The sequence below is a fragment of the Dryobates pubescens genome, chromosome 23 (assembly GCF_014839835.1).
Source record: "Dryobates pubescens isolate bDryPub1 chromosome 23, bDryPub1.pri, whole genome shotgun sequence".
Classification (NCBI taxonomy): domain Eukaryota; kingdom Metazoa; phylum Chordata; class Aves; order Piciformes; family Picidae; genus Dryobates; species Dryobates pubescens.
Genome location: NC_071634.1, coordinates 10,230,819 through 10,247,381, shown reverse-complemented (window position 1 = coordinate 10,247,381; position 16,563 = coordinate 10,230,819). Strand labels below are relative to the sequence as shown.

At 47.2% G+C, this 16,563-nt stretch overlaps 1 protein-coding gene across 1 annotated transcript in view; it reads left to right on the top strand.

Annotated features, from left to right (window-relative positions):
- The first annotated feature begins 15,533 nt into the window (after positions 1 to 15,533).
- The window catches only part of FGFRL1 (fibroblast growth factor receptor like 1), a 154,709-nt gene continuing 153,679 nt past the window's right edge, over positions 15,534 to 16,563 (top strand). The window contains exon 1 of the mRNA XM_054172339.1: positions 15,534 to 16,010. The gene's annotated coding sequence lies outside the window, so the exon portion shown is untranslated. The remainder of the gene's footprint in view (positions 16,011 to 16,563) is intronic.

Genomic DNA, 16,563 nt, shown 5'->3' with positions numbered 1-16,563 from the left:
TGATTGGTTAGCTAAAAGACAAAGGTGGAGCCTGTGCACACAGGGGATCCAAGAAAACTCTTGCAGGGCCAGAGTTTAAAATGGAGCCCCTTACTCAGTGCCACACAGTGGGAATCGTCCTTCTTGCCTCAGTGGAGTTGGTGAAGTCAATCTAATACACTGTTTTTAACCAAAGGCCCCTAACCTTACATACTGGGAGGAGTCCTGTTGCTTCTAAAGGGAAGTTCACAGACAATGAGAACCATTTGGTGTTTGATGTCTGGCCAAGGTATCTCCCTGCAGCACTGTTGCCTATGTATCTCAACGTGCAAGCCAACACAGGAGGGTTAGTGATCTGCTTTCCATCTGACCTCTCATGGGCATAGTGTCAGTGATGGTTGTAAACAAATTTTCTCCCATGAGCAGAGTTAACTTTTTGTTGGGCCCTACAGTAATATTATTTTAAGAAATAGCTCAGCTTTCTTGCACATTCTCTTGCTGTTCACACAGATCAGATGCAGGTTGGCTTTAGGAAGCTGATTTTTATTTTTTTTTAAGATAAAGAGCTTTATTTTGGCTTAATCTCTGTTCCCACTTATCAGTTTGAGTGCAGACTGTTGTTTCTGAAGTGAGAAGAACATTTCGACAAGGACATGACCCTTGTGTCTTCAGTCGCCTTTCCTTGTTGCACTCCGGTGGTTTTGTTTCTCCACCAAGGTAAACTAACTGTTTCTCACATAAATCAGCAGATCAGTCTAAGAAATGTAGGCACAGAAATGATCAGAAGAAAAATGCTGCAAGGTTTAAAAGCTGGAGGACTGATTTTTGGTATGCTTGCAGGTGGGAAAAGGACTTCATGTATTACTGCTAATATGTTCAAAGCAGTGATGCAATCAACTGTAGAGAGGGACTTGGGAGATAACTAAACAGCAGTGGTCAGATGCTAGCAAAGCATATGTCTTCTCAGGAGGAGGTTATGTGCTTCAGTTGTAGTTACATGCTTTCATTTCAACCCACCTGAGCATCTGACAAAAGCCTTCTTCTGTTGTTGGTGATCCTAATGCAGGCCCAAGCTTAGCCTCAGCAAGCACATCCCTGCTCTTAATGTAATGTGCATGGGCATCATACACCACTGGACTACAGCATGGAGCAGTCCAAGCTCTTGATTGCTCATGTGGCAGATCACTGAGGGTGCAGCCCTACTGAATGACTTCAAAATCTGGACAAGTTCCTGTGTCTCCTTCTGACAACAGACTTGTGCAAGAAGGCACTCGGCATGTTAGGAAATGCAGGCAGATTATAAGTGGGCAAGCTAGGCTGAAGTCATCTAACGCTTGTAAAACACTCCACCTTTGCTTCTCTCACTTTAGTTAACCTAAGAACAAAACAGTAGCCCAGTGCTGGCAAATATGTGTGTGTAACACCATCAGCCTGCTTCCACAAGGATCCTGATTTGCTCAAAATTTTAGGCCACTATAAAAAGACATTTTGAGGCTAACCACATTTGCAGAGCTCACTACAGCCAAATAATTAGATATTACTAGCACAGCAAATGCTCACAGCTTGCAGGTCCCATACTCTGCAGTGTCTGAAATGCAGCTATTTTCCCTTCCTTGGAACATGAGATGATTTCATCCTTTCACACTGTTTCCTGTAGCAACATCATTACATGCCAGCTTGCTGCTGGGGACCGCTGTGAGCACAATTCATCCAGCACACCAGTACTGCTGCTGACAATCCCTAGCACATATTCTCCCTGAAGCTGTGTTTGCTTAACTAGTATTTAGTGAAGTAGCTGTTTCTAATTTGTCCCTCTAATCTGTGCCTAATTAGATCCTTTTGAACTCATCACCCTTCACACCTACTTATGTGAAACGATCCTGCTAGCTGGAGAAATGTTGCTGTTGAAATCCAGTGAGCCAGGCTGGTGCAAGTGAGTTCAGAGTTGGGTGTGATGTGGCAGTGACGTGGCAGTGCTGGAAATTGCTCTGCTTTCAAAGGCCATGTTTTGAAACTTGAATTATAAACCATACTGCTGAAAAACAAGAGGATTTGTCAGTTAATTATTTTTTTTTTGTCTGAAATCTAGGCTTGCAAATTCAGAGCAGTTATTTCTCCACAGAGAGCTCTTTCCAAGATCGCATATCCCTTTGCAATCGTGTATCTTCATTTTCCTGCAGCAAAGGGTGGGTTGGGAACATCCAGTTCCCCATATTCATGATCCAGATGAGTAATTGGCAGCTGCTCTGAACATGTGTCCTCATGCATTTATAGATATTTATGATCTTCCTTTGTAGAGAGATGAACATGTTTCATCTCTGAGGACTCTGTGGAGTCTACTCTCTTCTTCACTTTCCTGTGGCTTTGCTCATCACCTACATGTGGTTCATAGCCACACAGCTGGCCAGATGGATAGAGGAGTATCTCAGTGTCACATCGAAGAGAAATGCTGAAGCATCATTTCTCCTGGAGGCAGGAACAGCAGGCTTGGCAAAACAGGGCCCTGCTTGGCAGCTCCTGCATCCCCATGACCCTCATTTCCACAGGTAATGCTGTTGCACAATAGCTGAGCTGCTCAGACATCTCCAGATCTCACTTGACGGCATAAGAAAAAAGCTTTTGTGTTGTGCTGGAGTTATGCAGGACTTCTGGAGAAGGAGTTCACAGCCTTTAACCAGAAGATGGCACAATGTAACCATCTTATAAACCTGGCTATTCTGGTGGCCCATCAGTGCTCTCCCGGAACAGAGTCACTAAGAGGAGAGCTAAACTGCCAGATTTTTTCCAAGGAATGGATGGTGGCTCTCAGGTGACTGATTCTGCATTGCAGATCACACTTCCTGGCCTCTTCTTGTGCTTCTGCAAATGCATGCTCTCATTTCTTCCCTCTCCCCACTGTGTTTGTGTGCATGCATGGGTGAGGATGTTGCATTAACATCCATATGCCTGCACGATTTCCTTAAGGTTACACCCACTTCTAGCAGGCCTGAATCTGGCAGGTGTGCTGGATGGCTAGCAGTGCACCTGCTTCTTTATCCCTTCAACCCACAGCAAACCTCAGACTCCCATAGATGCACGTTGGACCCCAAGAACTAATGTATTGGGGACCCTGAGCTGTCATCACTGGCTCACAGTCCCAGTCCCCCTGGCCTGTGTGGTTCACACCTGGGCTTGCTGGCAGCGTGGGGTCCCACATGCTCCCCCCGCTGCATTCCTCTGCTCTCCTTCCTCTGAGCTTTGGGGACTTTGTACCTGCATTCACATGACTCTTGTGGACTAAGCCTAGGTGTGGCCTCTATGCCTTTTAACAAAACTGCTGCTTTATATTTGTACCAAAAGGTCTTTTAATGAGCTTCAGAAGTCAGGGAAAGGCAAACTTGCTGAAAGGCAGTGAAGTAGACCTAGATGATTCCACTGTTGTCATTTGCTCTAGATGGGTCCCATGGCTGGTGTCACCCTGTTCCCCGGGAAGACTAAATGTCCAAAGCTCCTTCTACAAATGGGAAACTGAGGCTCCTAACAAAATATGGGACTGGGCATGCAGAACATGAGCACAGCCAAGGGCTGGAGTCTTCCCTCTGTTCCTTGAGCAGCTTTGACTGTCGCCATAAACAAGTGCATAGCTTTATCACTGCAAATGCAGCTACTCCCATTGTGCCTCCAACCAAATTCTTGGGCACATTGCATTGTTTCAGCAGTTGGGACATGTAAAGCCCTCTGAGTGTCTTGTATGAACAGGCCCGTAGGAGTGTTAAGTATTATGCTGAGGAAGGATTATGTTAAAGGCAGGGCCCAGCTAATGTTGTTGATGGTGATGGTTTGACAGGCAGAGGTTTAACAACAGATCCTAGAGATGTAGCTGTATCAGGGTGAATAAGTGAGCAAAGACCCAGATACTCCTCTAACTTTCTTCATCTTTTAGCTCACTACTGACATCAAAGCTGCATCACTGGGTACCACCATAAGAGATGTGTCCCAGTTTTTGCATGTCTCCAAGGACAGAATTGATTCCTAAGATTTCTTTGGTTGCCACTGATCTTTTTAATTCCACCTTTGCACCCTACTCAAACACAAACCCTTTGCCTGTCTAGGGAGATACAAGTCCAAAAGAACTGTGGTGGCTAAGAAAGCCTGAAAAAAAATAATTACTTGCTTGTGTTGATTCTTGTCTGAGGGAAAGTTTCTCTTTGGTGTGCTTGGTGATATTTGCATTAAACTATATTCCTCTGACCAGAAGTTGTTGGGACTAATTTAGGTTTCAGGGCATAAATCCAGCTTTAGAAGACTATAATAATGTGGCAGCTCTTTGCCACTGAATTACATGTTAAGTGTCTTACAGTGGAACTGTAATTACATGCTCACTCCAAGCATTGACAAGTAAACATGATTATAACAGTGTCTGGAACCAATGTTTTTATGAATTCTTCAAAAGAAAAGAGAGACTTAAGGACACATATGGGATTTATTTTCTGGCTGAAACCATACAGTTGTTATTTAGTGTTCACACACTACTGCTGCACATTGCAAAACAGAGGCTGTGCAGCACTTACCAGCTAAGAGGGATACATAGAAAAGAAGAAATTAAAGCAAATGTTGGCATTTTCAATGTTTCCTTTTGCTCCTTAGCACTTCTGGGTCTCAGGGGACCTATCCACGTGTGGGATCTTGACAAAGACTTTTGACCTGGCCCTGGAAATCATATAGTTCAGCTCTCATGGCATCAGGTGTAAGGAACAAAGTGCTGGCATGCTGTGTCTGATGGAGCTCAGATGAATGTCTGCACCACCAGGAGGGCTTAGCAGCAGAGGGATAAACCACCCATCTGTTGTTTACCCATAACTGAGACATGGTGGCATTTCTCTCTCCCTTTCTCTTTTGCCTTAATGCTGGGGTAAAGATGGGGGATGATTGGCAAAGGGTAGTTCCTACAGTCTAGAGAAACATGTAGTCTCCTAGAACATCTTCAGGATAGACTAATGGCAAAGCTCAGGTGACTCTTCAAGCTTCTCTAAACATCGTACTAAAACTGATGAGAACATCTCAGGACAATGGGTGGGGAAAGGGAAGATGTTAGGAGTGTCATGTGCTCATGTAGGTCTTTGAATCAGGCACTAGAAACCAAAGCAGCAGATGTCTGACACTCTGAGAACTACTGTTTCTAACTGGCTGAACAAGTGCTCCAGGCCCAAATGCTCCTGAGCATTGGGAAACCTTGACTCAGAGATGAATTCTGTGGCTATGGCTGGTGTCTGATCAGTATTTTGTCAAGCTCACAGGAGTGGTGGTTTGACTTGCTATAAAACAGGAGCCTGCATGTGACTGACATTTGAACTGACAGTGAGGGGAAAAGGGCTGGCGTTTGTCTTACACATGCTGTGTGCTGAAGTTTGGATGTGTCCTTGATGGCAAGCCCTCCTCCAGCAACAGCCCTTCAGCTGTGTTTCTCTGGAACCATGAGATCTGTCCTGCAGCATGTGTGTGGCAGGCATACTTTTCTCACACTTTAAACTGCTCTTTTTTGACAGGGGTGGCATCCATAACGAAGCACAAAGGCTTACTGGGGAAGTACTGGGTGTCTGAGCTCCAGAAGTGCAGCTGGCTGGCAGAGCTCAGCCAAGAGACTGAACTTGCCAGTGCAAGTGGGTGCTGAGGGAGCTGGCATGGGTGATCTCCAAGCCTATTTCCATCATCTATCAGCAGTCCTGGCTGACTGGGGCAGTTCCACTTGACTAGAGGTTGGCAAATGTGATGCCTCCCATAGGCAGGATCTGGGAATCTATAGACCTGTCAGTCTGGCCTCAGTGCTAGGGAAGGTCATGTCAGCTCTGAAAAGCAACCCCACAAATACTTTACCCACTTGGGTATTTACAGCTCATACATTCAGATAGAATTAATGTTAAAGTCTTTTTCCTTGCTCTCTGCAGGCCAACCCATGGATGGAGTCAGTCCAGGATCCACCTTGGATTATACAGGTATGAACACAATCAGAATCAGACTCTGGCTTGCAGAAAGACATTGTATCTTGCTTTGGCGCTGGAGAGATGAGTGCCCTGTTTCTCTTGCAGGAGTACTGGGGATGCAAAGCATTGGTGAGTGGAGAGGAATGCTGTGAGCTTTGTATCATCCACTTCTCGATTTTTTTGCTAGGGGTTAGAGCCTGTGGAGGAAAAGAAATCATAGAATCATGGAATGGTTTAGGTTGGAATGGACTTTAGAGACCATCCCATTCTAACTGCCCTGCCATTGGCAGGGACAACTTCCACTAGGCCAAGTTTCTCAAAGCCCCATCCAGGCTGGCCTTGATTACTTCCAGGAAGCTGCCTTCTCAACAGCTCCACAACCCCAAGCAACTTGTTGCAGTGCCTCACCACCCTCACAGTGACAAATTTCTTCCTTACATCTAATCTAAATCTGCCTTCTTGCAGTTTGAAACCATTAGCCCTTTTCATATCACTACACTCCTTGATAAAAGTCCCTCTTCATCTTTCCTAGGCCCCCTTTAAGTACTGAAAGGCTGCTCTAAGGTCTCCCAAGAACCTCTTTTTCTCCAGGCTGAACAACCCCACCCTCTCCGTGTGTCCTCAGAGGGGAGGTGCTCCAGCCCTCTGGTCATCTTCATAGCCCTTCTTTGAACCCACTTGAGCAGGTCTAGGTCTTTCTTACACTGTGGGCTCCAGAGATGAGCACAGCTCTCCTTACCAATTGACTTTAGAGCTAGGCTGATTTATGCCATCAGCAAATCATTCCCAGAGTGGGAATCTGCATGCTGAGGCTGCCAGGGGGCATCTAATCCTCCCAGCCCTCTCTTGCCCAGACACATCATGCTGCTGGCCTGGACAGAGCTTGCTGGCTACTCTTGTAGGATCCCCTTGTGCTAGGAAGATCCCATTACTGCCTTCAAACATGCTCTTGACTTCACTGGAGCAGCATAAAAGGAAAAGGAGAGGTGAACCCAAGGACTTGACCTACCAGTCCAGGTTGAATTGCAGGGCTGCCAGTGAGGAACAAAATATTATTTCTGCTGCTAAACAGATTTGTTTTGGAATCAGTGAGGGATTACCCAGAGCTTACCCAGCTTTCTCTACACTTGTCTTAGGAAACCTGTGTGGATCATTCAGAAATTGGGGGTCTTCCCCAGCATGAGCCTGGCTCTTACAGAGATCTTGCCTCATTTATACATTTTTTTCTCTCTCCCTCCTTTTATTTGTTGGTACTGTTTCTGGTATGGATTTGTGGATGCTCCCAGAGCGTTGTCTGCTCCCCTCTGGGTTTTGTTGGGTTCTCTTTCTTGCAGAGACAAACATTTGTGTTCAGATTAGCATGGCCAGGAGTTACTCCATTATACTCAGACTTGACTGTTTACTCTTTAAAGCATGTCCCTTTTATTTACTCCTCCAGAGCTGCCTGTTTAATCCAATCTCTTTTCCACTGAATTACACTAGCACAATAACATAGGCCAAACAGGTTCAGCCTGGGGCACGGGTGGCAGAGGCAGGGACTATATTTTTGTCAGATAATAACTCCAGTATTACAAAAAAATGGTATTTAATGAGACTGGTGAATTTTGTAGCTAAAAAAGGAGTTGCTCTTCCCAGTCAGTATTTGCAATGGTTTTGCAGCACCTATCTTTGCAAAAAACAAAAGCAAATGACCTGAAAATGAGGGTGGAGTCTAGCTGGGTTTTGTAGGAAGCCTGAGGTTTGACAAAAGCCCTGGTAAACAGGCAAAGCCTGGTCAGACAGACATGGGACCTCTTAGAAGAGGCAGGTCCCAATGCACACAAGAGCTCCACACCAAAACCCTGAGATGACATTGACCTGTCTGAATCACAGTCATGTGTAACATGAATAAAAGCACCCTGGTGAGCAGACCATGGGGATCAGAGCCAGCTCTGCACTGGGGCTGCACCTTGTATGGCTGGTATCTTTCATCCCTCCAACCTTGGGTTACAATCAGCGTGACAGCCGAGGACATCCTCTTCTGGATTTATGGCATGTTCCTCCTCTTCCACTGTTGCATTACATCTGTGTTGCAAGATTTTTATGTTCTTCATTATTCTTTTTAAGTAGCTGATCCTTTTGTTCATTATTAACATTCCATCTTAATTGTTCTCTTAAGTAAACAGACATCTGCACTCTACAGAAACAGGAGAAGATAAGTTCTTTGGCCCATGGAGGTGAAGTTCTTATTTATTTCTATGATACATGATTTACTCTCCAGACATTTTTCTGGCAAGATACATTGCCACCTTCTAGTTGCCCTGTATATATCTGCTGCTCATCAGGACATCAGCCAGCCCTACTCTGCTCCTGTTATTTTGGAAACCCAGAGCTGTGAGTTTCATAAAGGCTTGGTTAAGTAAGCAACAAATTTATCTTTGTCTAAAGATAAAAGTGTTTGGCAGCAAATGTTGGCAGCTCGTTGCATATTTCCAGGGCTCCTTAGAGTGCTCTCTGCTCTTCCCTTCGTGTGGGGATAGCTGTGGGGGCTGTCTTGTAGCACTGTGTCCTAAGTGGATCCAGTGTGGTTAATATTTAACCCTGCCTGTGCCTGGGGAGGGTGGGATGGAGGCTCCACTTGTACTCTCTGGTGAGTCAGATCCTGGTAGATATCGTAGCTGTTTTCTTTGGGCTGTGAGCAAGTGGGCTGTGATCCTCAAGTCCATCAAGGTTTGTCCTCCTGGTGCAGTTGTCCTCCCACCAGCTTTGTCCTGCAGCTGCCCTGCCAGTGCTGTTGGTTGAAGCCATGGGCACAGCACCAGAGTAAGGAGAGTTTTATCAGACAAAGGGTCCAAAAGGTCTCCCTTGATCTCAGGGAAAGCCTGTCTAGGGATGCCTCCCTTGTTGCAGCCCCCGAGTCCTGTGCCCATAGGAACCCATCTCTAGATGCAGTGAGTTTCCTCAGGCAGCTCATCCCCTGGCATGAGTAATGCCAAGGCTCAGCCCTCATGGTGTTGCAGATGCACAGACTTAGAGCCATCCACAAGCCTTCAGCCTTCACTTCACAAAAAAAATCATCTCCAAGATGAGTGTCCTAGAGGAAAAGCATTGAGGATATAGCTGCATCTTCCAAGCAAACCCTATTGTTGTCCCAGAGCAACCCAACCTGGCTGAATCTGCATTTAGAGGAACCAAGGACAGTTTCTCAGCAAACCCTGGGCAAAATGAAGCTCCTGCTGGTTCAAGCAGAAAGGAGCATGAGACTCTTTAGGACCCAGCACTCCTCTGCACTCAGGGGACATATCATCACCCAGTGATGGCTAACCCTATCCCCCTGCTCACTGGAGAGAGAGCAGCACAATCCTCCCACCTAATTTTTCCGCAGGCATCCCATTCCAGCCTCTCCTGTTATTGTTTGCATACAGATAGAGAAAAGTGAAGAGATTTCCTAGGAGGATTGTTTCCATATGGTTTTGCACATCAGAGTAAACAAGGCATATCTGTCGGCTGTATGGTTAACATGTTTTTGGTGGTGTTCCTATCCAGCAAATGCAGCTGCATTATATTCCTGATAAAGTGGAACTAATGTTCAGCTTCAGCAAGAATGATAATAAATGAAAGACATTTCAAACAACACTGATTGAGGCAAAGTGTCATTCCCTCCCACCCCCTCAAAAGGCTTTATTTTTTCATTGCAGAGTTGCAAAAACCCTGATGCCTGGCCTGGAAATCAGGAAGATTCTGCTCCTGGTTACACTTGTATGAATTTGAAATGGCTTTATTGGTTTCAGTGGGTTTGTCTGGGCCAGCACCCCAGTCACTGGGAGCAGGGGCTGCTTGATTGCAGGTTCTTCCTGCAGATAATTTGGTTTCTTTTAGTTACAGACCCAACCAGAAAGGAGGAGGTCATGTTAGCACCACCTAAATTTAGTGCCTCCAACATGAAGCATGTGGCTATTGCCCAACATTCTATTGTTGACAATTAAAACACAAACATATAGTCATTTTTTTGGATGAAACTATACAAACATTTCCAAACAGTTTATGCCTGCAGATTTGTGTGTTATCAGAAAGCACCACACATGCACAGGGAAATTATGGAAAATGCTGAGAGATTTGAAAGGAAATAGTTTGGGAAGCTGTCTTACTTTTTTTTTGGGAACATAAATCCCCAAACAGTTTCCCTTAACATTCCTCACGTCTCTGCAGCAATTAATATTTGACATTTCTGTTTTTCACTCTGTTGATCTTGAGGGGGGTTTATTTGGTTATTTTTTTGCATGTCTCCTTTCATGTTTGCTGCATCTGTTTTCTAAACCCAGCACAGACAAAGTTCCTTGCACAAGAGGATGATGTGAGGTAGCAGTGAGAGGAGATTTAGGCCTTCGATACTGTGGTCACCTCCCAGAATGGGATATGTAGATTTGGCAACGCGTGTCCAGCAGACAACCCACATTGAATAGTTGTTGCACAGATAAGTCTGTTGGCTTGATCAGGTTTTTGTTCTCACTTTCAGTGGTTCCAACGTCTCCAATGGGATTATTCTTGTACTAGCCAGATGTAAAAGGAAAGCAAAATTAAATCCTTTATATATCAGTGTCTGACTGACTCCAAGAAACCAGCGTTGAGTGATATAAAGGACAAGGGGCCTGATGAAGGATGTGTTTATGGAGAACATTTGGAAACTTTAACTACTTGTAGTTTGAGCAAATGCTGAGTAAGGGGACTGCCTGCAAACATTTAAGAGTGGATAAAAGGGCAGAGCATACACAAGTTGCTTGATGCGATGCAAAGGAATACAAGAAGGAAGAACAAGATACAGTTAAAGAGAGCAGAAGTAAAGGTCTTTTAAATGAATGGCAACCCAGGCTGCCTTAAGCTTTTCCTCGTCTTAGTAGCTGAGCAACTTCTGGGAGTTTGGAAGTGATGTGCTGAATGGTAAATGTGGTTTACTCCTGCTCTGTAGCAGTCATGATGGTGTGGTCGCTGGGTGAAAGGGAAGCAAACTTTGTTGGGAGTGGTATATCTTAGATCTACTGAGAGAAGTCAGACAAAAAGCAGACAAGGTCTGGGACTTCTGCATTCAAAACCTTCTCATGTCCTTCCATCTGTATTTCTTCTTCTAAACCCCTTGTGCATACCCTTCCTGCAAAGAGAGGAGAATTTTGCATGGATTGTAGTGGTTTATTATAATAGGACCTTCTTACACACACTTTGGGGCAGAGAAGTCTGTTTGAAGTTGTCACCCAGGGAATATTGGTCTGTACTTCCCAGGGCTGACTTGGGATGCTCTGTCTCTCCCACACAAAGGAGCTTTGCCTTTGAGAGGAGAGTTCAGCTTAGCCTGAACAGTTGTCCTCTGCTACAATTCATCTTAGAGACTTGAACTAAGCTGCTGAGCAGTGTGTCTACCATTGAGACCTTGAACTTCATTTGGCAGCCCCTGGGAAGGCAGCATGAGGGACTCGCACTGCCAATGAGATGCGTTCCTCCTGGGCTGGGCTGGCTGGCATTCCTCAGGCGCTGCCCGTGCCATGCTCGGGGCTGTCACGTTTCTCTAGTGCCAGGGAGCGCTGACACAGCGCGCCCAACCTGGCCAAGAGCGACTCCCGGCCAACTGGGGATGGTGGAAAGCATTTCCTGCAGATGCCATCATGTGCAAATTTAGCATCAATGAGAAATCCAAGCACATTCTCCAGGCACAGAGAGACTGGGTAGTGTGTGCGACCAGTCCACAGGGGAAAGGTTGGGACCCCTTCCCCGGTGATAGTTCAGACCAAGACAGAGACCACAAGGTAGCAGGGGGATCCTTTGTGCCAGCAAAAAGCCTCAAAAGCTCCAAGGAAAGGGGCAGTGCAACCTCCCAGCATCCTGTACAGGACACAAAGTTTGGTTGATGGGACATTTAATTCATGTTACCATCTTCTCTGCCTGACACTGATGTTCAAGCTTCATGTACAAAAGTTAACCTTATGCACGTGATGAACCACTTGTTTCTTTGCAGTACTGCTTAAAGCAAAGAATAGTCTGAGGGAACAAAAAGAAATACCAACTTTTGTTAAGAAAAAAATACAGATTTCAGGACTGTATCACCCTGGTTCATCTTTCCACCTGTCCATACCTCCTGTCTGAGTATTACCTAGGTTAGAGCTAAGTCTCAGTTACCACAGATAGGGGAGATGGTGATTCAGCTCTCATAAAACACCACTTTCTCTGAAACACAGCTTCATTCTTAACCCAAACTGATCAGCACAGTGACTCTGGTGGTGTGCAAATGGGTGTGTTGTGTTGCTTGTCTGCCCAGCTGTGATATTTTCTGTGCCACCTTGTCATATGCCAAGTGCTTTATCAGAATGGATCCACCCCAGAAGTCTGCCCCGTTAGTGACATTACTTACCTTTCCCCATGTCCAGAGTGATCCCCTCAGCCTCGCATCCTAGCAGATGCTTAGGCTGATCCCAAGCTGTGCCTGCTCCCCCTAATAAGCTGAGGAGAGCTGCACAAACAGGGCAGAGGGTGGAGGGAATGTGCCTAATCCTGGCCTTGCCCTTCCATCACCATCACATGCTCTGTCAGCTGCACCCAATCGCCCAGTCCTGCACATCTTCTGTCCTGGTGGCATGTTCCTGTGGACCTGTGCCATGGGCCCTTGTGCTCCTGCAAAGCACCATTGCCAACTCAAATCACTTGGATGGCCTCAGCCCACTCTGGGGTGGTGAGTGTGATGGGGAAACTCAACTGCATGGCTAATGCCTACAGTTTGAAAGAAATCATGGATGCAGGTTAGGAATTACAGCCTGGAGGTGTGGTGTCTCCCAAATCTGTAGGGAAAAAGGCAAACCAGTCAAGATGGAAGGCAGAAAACAGGGCAAAAATGTAGTCTGTGATGATGGAGGTGAGCAGCTCCTGAGAGAAAAGAGGTAAGAAAGCTGGAAAAAGTCCAAGTCATGGTTTCAGAGACATGAAGAAAGTGGTTCTGGGGATGGATGTTCACTAGACCATCACAGCCACGCAAAATCTGAAAAGCCAGGGTCTGGAAACAGTGCTTTGGGAACAACTGGGATACAAATGGGCTGTTAGGCTGCTTCTCAAGCCACGTGGAGACATGTATTTCGTTGCTTAGCATTCAGTTTTGTTTGTCAGCTCCAGAAAGCTGCTTTCCCACAGCCTTGTCTCAGGACCATGGGGTGCAGGAGCAAACTGTAGCTGTTGACTTTCAGCCTACTCAATCATCCTGCAAATTACAGCCGGCCCAGAAAAAAACACAGCTCTGCGTGTTCCTTATTTAGGTAGAAGTGCTGGGAAAACAGCATGAGATTTTATTTCTGATAAACTAGGAGCTGGTTCAGGAATATTAATTATTTTTGTTGTACCAATGTTTTGCATCTATTCCTCCACTGCTGTATTGGGAACGAGATGGACAAAGTCTGCAGTGTGGTTTCAGACTGTCTTTCAGGCACTCCCAAGCCCTTAAAAATACATTTTTTATATATATATGAAAATATGTGCAGATATTTTTGAATCAGTAGGGGTTGTTTTCTGGTTATTTTAGACAGCAGTATGGAAGCTGTGGGCTCTCTTCCTTGCCCCGTGTAATCGCTTTGCAACATCACTTAGAGCCAGACTCTTAAAAAGCTTCTGGATGCCTAAAGACAGGGATGTAAGGAGGATCTGAAGGTGTTCAGATACCTAAATGCTTTTCAAAATCTTCTGTACCACCTCTGTACTCCCATTTTCCAGAGCATTTCCAGACATTTTGCTTCTTTATAGGCGTACTAGGAGGAGAAATGTACAGTCTTGGAAATGTTGGAGCCCACAAAGGCACAAGTGGGATTTTTTTAGTAAGGAAGTGAGGATGGAAGAAGTGGATCCATTAGAGGGTTTTTCTTTCCTTCCATGTCCTACATGAGCTGGATGCTTGGTGCTGGGTTTTGGTATTGCCTGGGTTGAAAGAAAGTCTTTTCTTCCAGATTGAAGCTGATTCAGGCCCAGACAGGGTTCACTCCATCTTTAGGCAGGCTTTGATGAGAAAGCTGTGGTGCAGCTGGGAACTGAACCTTGGTCTCAGTGTATGACCCAGAAAAATGAGACCATGAGTAGAAGCTTCTTGCTGGAGTCCCTCTAACCTGGTGGAAAACCCTCCTATGGTGGACAGACAGCCCACATCTGAGCCAGAACTAAGCCTGCTTTGGACTTCAGTGCAAAGAAGATTGTATAAATAGTTTTAGGGCTGAATCACTTGGATGATGATGTCTGTGGGACAAAGACCTTGACTGCTTTGTGGTGAAATGGCTGGGAAATGTTACAAAGAGGTGTTTTACACATCATGCCTCGGGATGTGCCATGTGGTTGAGCTTTCTTTTTGGTGCAAGAGTGATTTTATCAGAATCCATGGCATGACTATGACCACATAGGTCAAGTCCTGAAGGTTTGCTTCAGTCAACACTGTCTTTGAAGTCAATGAGGCTGAAGTTATTGCCTGATAGGAGGAGTTATCCATCTGGGATTTCTCAGATGAATGCACTTTAATAATAAAAATGATGATATAAATATGTAAAATATATAACCAGTATTGTCAGCTGCTTTGTTTCTGGTTCAGAGGGTTTATGTGTTTGTTCTTGAATGTTTTTCACACTGATTTTGTGTATCAAGATTTAATGCCATCAGGAACCACTGAGTAAAAATGTTTAGGAATAAGAGTCCTAAAAAAACAGGTAAGATGTATGTTCAGACTACTTCTTGGCTTGGGGTTCTCCTGGTGCCTATCACATGGAATTAATATTAAGACAGCTTCTTTTTCAAAGAGGTCTTCATGCTGGAGCACATCAAATAAGAGATCTAACAAAAAATAACAGTAATTTGCTGTAAGAGCAGATGAATCAGCTGAATCCTGTTTGAAAGTAAATAATAACCTAACAGCTAATCTAAGGAACAAACATCTCCACAGTTTATTTTCCAGTTGGTTTGGTTTAGTTTAGTTCAGTCCAGTTTCTTTCTGGAATGATTTGCATGCAATCAGAGAGATCAAAACAGCACAGCTGACCCCAATCTCTCTCTCACTACCTCTACGGTGGCATTCCACAGACTGGGGCTCTCTCCTTGCTTTGGGAAGAGGGTTGGTTTGGCAGGGACAGGTGGTGGGGGTGCATGGGGGGATGCAGGGCTGCATGTTTTCAGAGGGCTCCGTGGGCTCCAGGGAGTGCACTGGGGCAGGGGCAGAGACATTGCGGGGCACAGCAGGGCCCAGGGCTAGCACCGCTGCTCCCGGAGGCTGAGAGGCACTGGAGGGATGGCGGACGCTCCGATGCGCTCCGTGTCTCCACCGCCGTGGGGCGCGAAGGGGCAGGGACCGCAGGGCAAGCTCCCTCCGCTCACGGGGCTTTACGGACCTCCGGGCTTCCCTCCGCCGCTTCCGCAAAGGGTTAAGGGGAGCGGCAGCGCGGAGCGGGCCGGCGGGGAGAGGGCGGAGGCTCCCGGGGATTGGACCGAAGTTTGGAGAGGGGCGGCACCGTTCCGCCCTTCTCGGCGGCTCTGCCCCCACAGCCACAAAGCCCTGCAGGGAAAGTTGCTTTATCGCTTGTTTCTCTCGCCCCAGCTCCCCCCTCCCCTCCCCTTCCCCAACCCCTTTCCCCTCCTCCCCTCCCTCCTTAAACGGGATTCCGGCCGGGCGAGCCGCGGGATCGCATCACCGGGCATCCCACGGCTGCGGAGCCTCGTCGGCTCTGGCAGGTCCCTGCTGTCCCTCCCCGCACACACACGCTCAGCCCGACCCGGAAAGCAAGGAAAAATAATTTACAAGGTTTCCCCCTTTGCTCAGCTCCTCACCCGTGGCTCTCCAGTGGAAAAGTCTCCTCTAAGGCCAAGCTGCGGGGCGAGGGAGGGGGTTACTAAAAAGCCAGTGGTGAAGGGGGAGGGCCGCTCCCTGGGAGGGCGCCCTGAAGCAGCGGGCAGCTCCCACCGTCCCCGGGGGGGGATGAGGTAGAGGCCGGCGGCGGAGCGCCCGGCCGGGCGCCGTGGCTGCGGAGGGCATGAGGCGGCGAGCGGCGGGGATGGGCGCCAGCGCACGGTGCTAGAGCCTCGGCAGCAGCCAAGGTAAGTGCCCCCGCTACGCCACCAGCCCCGGCCGCCGCCGCGGCGGGTCCGGGGGACACTAACGCAACAGCTGGGAACCGCCGGTGTTGCTCCGAAGCGGGGTGCAGCACCAGTTGGCATCGCGCTGGGTGTCCCGTCTTCCCCCCCCCCCCGCCCCCAACCTTTCCGTCCAACCCTAACTCGCGGTTACGAATATCCCCCGTTACCGGCTGCCGCGGGGCCGCGCCGCGGGGCCCCGGGTCTTGCCCCGGGGGAGCCCCCCTCAGCCCGCCCGGCCCCGCCGGCCGCCCTCCCTTTCCTCTTTCCCTCCCTCCCTCCGTACCGGCTCCCAGCTGCAAATTGCGAAGCTGATGGGAGAGCGTCCCTATTTGCTCTGCTGGATGCTGTACACGGGCTGTTGTGTGTCCTGGGGGCATGGAGTGTTTAAACCGGAGAGTTTACAAGGGTGAGGAATTCAGACGGTGTTTAGAGAGTGAGAGTTTTGGGAGGAGAACAGGGTGTAATTAATGTAAACCTGATCTACCCCGGGTTTGCGTTTCACAGCGAGGGCATC